The sequence below is a fragment of the Stegodyphus dumicola genome, chromosome 9 (assembly GCF_044657685.1).
Source record: "Stegodyphus dumicola isolate Sdum_Otavi_A_Nest chromosome 9, ASM4465768v1".
Classification (NCBI taxonomy): domain Eukaryota; kingdom Metazoa; phylum Arthropoda; class Arachnida; order Araneae; family Eresidae; genus Stegodyphus; species Stegodyphus dumicola.
This window is the reverse complement of record NC_140776.1, coordinates 73,556,852-73,564,656: the sequence shown is the minus strand read 5'-3', so window position 1 is coordinate 73,564,656 and position 7,805 is coordinate 73,556,852. Positions and strand designations below refer to the sequence as shown.

The window sequence follows — 7,805 nt, the reverse complement described above, 5'->3', positions numbered from 1 at the left end:
TATAAATGAAGTTAATGAATTTTATTCAAATGCACTGCTGGCCACCGTAAATGCAACACCCTGAAGGAAGCATGCAAATAACATGGAATTTACAACATGCATTAGCGAAGGTGAGATATGCAAATGATTAGAATTTTAGCGCAGACGCACATCACGTGAGCCTGTGGCGCCTTTTTTCAAAGTGCTATTTAAGGCTTGGAGTTTTAGACGATTTCAAGTCCGGCAATTGTATTTTTCTTGGGTTTTTTTTCAAAAAAAAAAAAAAAAAAAAAAAAAAAAAAAAAAAGGAATTAATTATGCCTCGTGGCAAACAGCGATCATCGTTTGATCAAGTATCCGAATTCGACAGAGGAAGGATAGTGGCCTACCGAGAGTGTGGATTATCTTTTAGGGAAACCGATAGTCGCGTTGGACGAAACCAAACAACTGTAATGCGGATATGTGACCGTTGGATGCAGGAGGGTATGACGTACCCACGTGTTCGATAGCATCCACCTCAGTGCACCACTTCACGTGATTACAGGAACATTGGGCTCATGGCAGTGACGGAACGCTCAGTCACATCACGAACTATAGCACAGCACATTCAGTCTGTAACGCGTCATCTAGTGTCTGCGCGTACCATTCGATGCCGTTTACAGCACAGTGGTCTGTCCGCAAGACGTCCATTGCTTCGTCCACCCTTGACGCAGAACCACAGACGTCTCCGCCGCCAGTGGTGCGATGAAAGAAGGATGCGGACGGCAGAATGGAATGAAATTTTCTTTACTGACGAGTCACGCTTCTGTCTGCAACACCGCGATTGCCGGATTCGAGCCTGGAGCATCCAAAGAAAAGAACACATCCAAAGTCTCTTTGAATCAATGCCAAAGCGTGTGGCAGCGGTGATCTCCAACAATGGCAGCTACTGTGGTTACTGATTCTGGAAGGAACCACACTTCACAGAAGTCTATAAATTTAATTACTTGATACTTGGTCAACATATTATCTACTAAATAAATTTTGTTGTGACATCTCTTGTCTTTCTTGGTGCTGCAATTTAGGAAGCCAGCAGTGTATATAAAGACGCAGATTTTAGAACTAGAGGAGAACTGTATTTGACTTGTGCAGAAATCCGACTTAAACGGTAAATATATTTTTCTTTGTTCAGAACTTCTACCTAAAGGATCAGTATCTTTGATTAAAAAATTATCAGAGTTCCTCTGCCCTACAGAAGAAACGACTTTGGATTTATTCGAAAAATACGAAAATCAGACCACAAAATTACTTTTTCGTCATTGTAAAGCCTTAAGTCCTTGGTCCAAACATTTAAGCCCCCGGTTTAAATCTATCGCTGTTTGCATTTAACCAGACATGCACTTTTGGGAGAACACTGACCATTGACACTTTTGGGAAACGACTTCTTTTGCCGAGTCTTGTTTAAGTAATCTTTGTGTCATTTGTTTAAGTCATTCATTTTACAGCTAAATGATATGAAAAATTTGAAAGTTTTTATAAGAGCTGGGGTAATTTTGATTGACTATTTAAAATAAGCTTACTCTACTTTTCTTTAGCTTATCGAAGCAATTGTAGTACATCAAGATTTCACCTTCAGCTACAGAAGACGTTAAACTTTGGTTTCAGTACGGAAGGTAGACATAAAAACTGTGCATCTAATGGAAACAAACGGTTGATGAGATATTAATATACGACCTTAGTCCTTCTTGTGTCGCATTTTAATCTTCTTGGCTCCTGTTGAGAAATCTGTGGTGATTCCGCTGAATGGTTCATCATCACCGCCATCAAATAGATTTTTAATATACTTACCGCCTTTATATATTCAAAGTTTTAAAGATGAAATTATACTTTATACATATTTTGTGTATTTCTTATACAACTTATGATTTTAGTGATATTTTAGGTTTTGTGCATTATTTGATACAATTTGAAAGGCATGGGACAGATCAAAATTATTTTTCACAATTGATAATTAACTTTTCCAGAACTTAATATCTTTTTGGCTTGGGAAAGGGTTTTCACGAGAAAACTTTTCACAGAAAATGAGAGCGTATTTGAACCACCTACAAATAAAGAGGTAAGTTAAAAATTTGTGGACATAACATTACATCTCTTTTTGCTTAAAAAGGTTTACTCCTTCCAAATTAACTCATTGAGGCAAACAGAAAAATAACAAAGATCATTAGTAGATTGAGAACCTGCCATTTTAGAGGAATGAAAATTGATAAAGATGGTATCATATCATATAGAATTTATAGAAGCTGCCCCGAAACAGAGCTTTCTCCAAAACACATCTTCACCTGTCCGGCAATACTTGCAGCTCTGCAAAGCTTGGGGGAATTTCCTTTCCAGGGAGAACTGAGAAGATTGTATACTGAGAAGATTGTAAAACTGGCAAAAGCTGTGATTTCCACGCATGGATCCATTTGATCAAAGGACACAACACCAACCAACCAAGTATCTAAATAATAGTCATTCATAAGTATACTTATATTGTACCTTTGTAATGCATCATAATGCAATGTAACGGAAGGCGTTGAAATTTATTTAAGTATTTTCATTAGAATATATCTTGAATAGAATGTGATTCTTCCGCTATTATTTCCAAGGATGAATAGATTAAGCTGTCTATTGTCTTCTTTACGAAAATTACTACACTTAATTTCATAATGCAGTTTTAGTTATTTCATGAAATTCAATGAATGTAATAATATGATCCAGTTTGAAACTTTGTTTTTAGTGGAATAAATTTGAAACTTTGCAATCGTAATGTGTTTGTTATTTGCATAAACTTCAAGGAACAGGGTAGTGGGTGTACAAAAACGGAATTCGAGTAAAATTCTCCTTACAATGGGCAAGGAATTGTGACCAGAAGTGTGTCTGTTACGCAGTACGTGATATCTACTGAATATACAAAATGAGTGTATGACAATTCATTAATCAAAATAAAGTGAAAGAAAGACACTTCATTTTTGATGTTATCCATGACAGTGCTTGAAAAAACGTCCTTTAGAGCTACACAAAGGAATATTTGAATGAATTATGCTTATGAAGAGCTTGAGCAGTTTTAGATAACTCTGAACTACATAGAGAACTGTTGACAGAGCAGTCAAGTTTGACGATAGATTCTTGCTATCTGTGTCCATTGTTAATTTCTTTCTTCAGTTCTATAACTCAGTTTTATTTTATTCTTTGAGTCTTGCAAAATTTCGAATAATAATTGTCCCCATTATCATCAAACATTATTTTAAATTTATTGTTTTACAAACAGAGGTTTCTAAAGACGAGCATGTTTCTGAGAAAATGAAATATTTTAAGTTAGGTGGTATGACATTTACATATTTGACATTTATAATGATGATATTGTAAAATTAAAATAAAAATAAAAACATATTTTGAAACTGCTATTTATTTATTTTTATTTTTTCGAGTACTTTCGTTCCTTATGATTCAGCTGCAGTATTCAAATGTAGCATAAGTGAGCAAAATAGTAAAATAAAGCAGTTTTTAAAGTATGGCAAAATAGTAAGCAATATAATTATTAAAGCAATATTTTAAAGATGCGATGACATCTAAGTACACAAAATTAATCACTTTAAATTAAATTATCGTATTGATAAATGCTTTCGTAAATTATTAGGATGGTTCCTATATTATGATCTCAAAAAAGAAATTAATTTTCACCAAATTTTCACATGATTAAATTTAAATATTAATTGACTTCGTTATTTTCCATAATGCTGTTTATTATGTGCAAAAAATGAGACATAGCATTCACGTAAATATTTTATAAGACATAAAAAATTATCTGGAAAAGTTTTGCTAAACGCTGTTATATTCCATAATAGAGAAGCATATTTATTGAAATTTAAGAATTTAAAATATTCTTTTTTATTCGAATATTTCAAAAAATGCTTTATTTCTCAGCTTAAAATCATCTGTAAAAATACAAAATAATAAATTTTGATTATAATTATATTCTTTAAAAATAATTAAAATCACTGTAAAAGGAATCGAGGTCAATAAAGTAAAACTATATATTAAATAAAAAGTTATAAGGTATTTCTCCTGCTTTCTTAGCATGCCTTCGTAGTGTAATGGCCAACATGCTCGGCGCGTATTTGGGAGGTCTGAGGTTTGAGTCCCGGCGAGGGCACTGCTCGTTTTTCAGGTCTCTCAGCATCGAAATAACCTAATATCTCTACAAGGTAAATATCAGTATATAAAAATATATCTTAATAATTAACAAAGGATATATATTTATGTGATTAATAAAAATATTGTGCTAGTACAATAAACGTTTATCAAAAGGGTAAGTCCGTTATTTTAGCTTACGTTTCACATCTTACTTGACAATTAAAGCTAAGAGTGAATTCTTTCGTAAAATTAATAATTACAATATGGTATTTTATCGGTCTTAGTATCACCAATTATAGTACCTATTATCTTTATCTCAATTACTGCAACTTCTATCCAAATTAGAGAAGAAAATTCTTTCTAGAAAGTAATTATAAATTATTCATAGGTTTTTTTTTTATTAGGGGTTTTTATTTCTGTAAAAGATAATACAGAAAAAATAATTGATTTTGAAGCTCTGAAAATTACACGCTAATTTTGGTAGGAATTGATACAAATAACAGCATACCTCTAGATAAACAAAACTTGGTTAATTGCTTTGACGAATCTAAAAAGGGAACGATGAAAATACATACTTTGCACTTTATCAATTAATCTTAGGCTATACATGATAAATGAGATCATAAAGCTTAATCCTAGGTTATGGGTGATGAATTAATTAATGAATTAGTTAATGTGTGATGAGAAGAGAAGAACATGAGATGTGAAAATAAAGTAGAAGAATGCAGGAATTTTCTTAATAAATATATTTGAAAAAATGAAACTTTATTAAATCTTATTAAGTTTCAAACATTTCAGATGTGTAATGAATAAAATGTTATATATATATATATATATTTAAAAGATTTTGAAATATATATATATATATGATGTACCAGCTTTTGACCGGAATAAATAGATTGGTAAAGAATCATAAATGTAGTCGAAGCTTAAATTATCAGACGATAAGTTTAAAAAACAGGATCTATTTATTATTATTCAGGAGAAATAGAAGTTACAAAATCAGATATCCGGAATAAATAAAAGAATTACTAATAACTTTTTGTATGAAGTTTACTGCATGGTTACATTAAAGAAAAGCCCCCGATATTCCTTTGGGAGTCCTTTTACAGCCTCTGGATATACATATAATAAACTTAAATAGTTTAAATAAAAGGAAATATTAAGTTCAAAGACCACCACCTAGCTTAAAAAGATTCTTAGCTTCAAAACAAATTCGGTAAATGAAGAATACAGGTACATCTGGATTATTAATAACCATGAACCAGTTTTGTCTGCAATTCAAGATCTTTAAGTTAAAATTGCTACAATTTTGAAAATTTTTATACTTTCTTCCCATTAACTGAGATTTCCAATAGTCTCTTATCACTACCTAATATTTTTAAGGAGATTCTTTATGTAGTTGCAGAACAAAATTGGTCTATTTACGTTAAAAGTATATGAGCCGCCCAGACGGTATAGTGGTTAGAGAAGCCTGACTGCGATACCAAAGGGCTTGAGCTCGAATCCCGTAGAAGGAATGGCTGTAACTGTTCGTCCCTTCATAGGAAGCTACGTTGGCCCACCTATTGGGTGCCTCCATAATAAAAAGACCACCGCAGCTGGCCTTGCATAGATTAATGGACTGTGTTACACTGTAACTGTTCACAATCTGCCATTGAAAAGAAAAAAAAACACCTTAAAATTGTATTATATCATAAATACATTCAATATAACAATGTTATTTTAAAACAGGTACGGAAATCGTGTTTACTTTTCGTATATTTTCAGATATGTTGATGTCCTCTTAGCAGTTAATGTTTTTGAAGAAACTGAAAAAAATTAGTATCTACCCCTCTTGCCTAAAACTCAGAAAGATGAACCAACTGCAAGAAAATATTAATCACTTAGGTTTGTATATTTCAGACTACCAAAACGAAAACAAATCTATGACTAAAAAACTAGATTTGATTTCAATACTATCATTCTAACATTTCGAAAAAAGTAATTGTAAATAGTATTCACACTCAACTGCTTAAAATAACAAATGTTTGTAGTGATATTAATTTTTTCAAGAAGAAATTCTACTCTTAATAAATGTACTTATTGTTAATGGAATTCCCAAAATTAAAATGCATCAAACACTAACAAAGAAGCATGTATTAATAACAATTTGTAAACCACATGTTCACAGCGATATGATAAATTTACTCTAAATCGAGAGGCGGGTAAGGAAAGTAGGAAATTTGATATAAAAATACTTTTTTTTAAATAAAATAATGAAGACCTTCATTTGCTCTTATACTCATGTATCATTTTCGTCAGAGCACGAATGTCTAAAAGATGACTCTGAAAATAGCATAGTTTCACAGCGTTAATTGCAGTGGGACTTTCGCAGTGAACTTTCTCATAGTCACTCAAAATTAAAGCTAAAATACCGCGGTCCATTCTATCATGATACCATACAACAATGGCTTCAAATCGGTATCCCGAGAGCCACATGCAGCCTTTGATCCAATTTTATGCAGCCTGCGAAGATATTCAGTTATGTATTTGTTGCAAATACGGTGTGGAAATTATTCAAGATTTTAGTTACTTGAAGACCAAGCTTATATTATATCCATTTCCATTAAAAACGAACATGAATAATGCACCAAAATATCTACAAATGACGTTAATGAATTTAAAGTGTGATATGAATTTTATTCAAATATATGAAGACACAGATTTTATTAACACTCATTCATACTTGTCCAACAATATATAAGCTCAGTTACAAATTTTTGCTTTGAGAATAATAGCTTTGCTTGGGAATAAATTTACATGTGAATAGCTTTTTTAATAGTTGAAAATTAATAAGGAGAAAAAAGATTCACCAGTAAGCATTTACAATGCGTGATGAAGATATTTTTCCAGTAATATTTCTCCAAGGCTACAAACTTTGTCAGAATCGAAATGTTATCAAAAGTGAAGCTATAATAAGAAATAAAGAATTTTATAATTATTACGTACAAACATATGTATTTTTATTTATGCGTCGAAGAAAAAATTAATAAATATGAGAAAAATACTGTGATGGTATTATTTATTCTCAAGTTTTGTCTCAATTGGTGAATTTTTCTGAAAATAAAATTAGGGTATTAGAATTATCTTAGAAAGTTTACATAATTTGTTAATTTTTAGTTTAACTTGATGGATAAGTTATTTAATGATTAATTAATTATGTTTGAATTATTTAAAAGAAATGTCTGTCTAAGAATTTAATATTTAGCTGTCAATACATTTGAACTTCAAAGGGTAACCAACAAAAATGTCTTACTTCAACATTTTCAGATTTCCGATAAAGAGTAAACATAAATTTGGATATTTTTCCTTTTCGATGTTATTATAATTGTCTATATATTTTTTGATAATTATTTAGTAAGCGAAACATTTATTAGAAATATTTTTTGTTTTATTAATAAAATTTTTCATTTTATTGAAAACAAATTCTCTCCTGTCAGCTATCTTTTAAATCGTGCGTTCGGTCCGCATGCAGTTTGAGAACACAGCTATACCAACATTATAAATCCACTTTGCAATATTTCGGTGACCTAGAGGAGAAATGTATTTGACTTTTCCAAAAATCTGACTTAAAGGATAAATATATTTGACTGAAAACTTACTAGAGTTTCTCTGCCCTACAAGAGAAA

The 7,805-nt window shown here is 31.2% G+C and overlaps 1 long non-coding RNA gene across 1 annotated transcript in view; it reads right to left on the bottom strand.

Moving 5' to 3' along the window:
- Positions 1–5,091: 5,091 nt before the first annotated feature.
- LOC146995383 (uncharacterized) overlaps positions 5,092–7,805 on the bottom strand; it is a 199,727-nt gene continuing 197,013 nt past the window's right edge. The window contains exons 4-5 of the long non-coding RNA XR_015043209.1: positions 5,888–5,999; positions 5,092–5,785 (exon numbers count right to left, since the gene is read on the bottom strand). This is a non-coding gene — a long non-coding RNA (uncharacterized LOC146995383). The remainder of the gene's footprint in view (positions 5,786–5,887; positions 6,000–7,805) is intronic.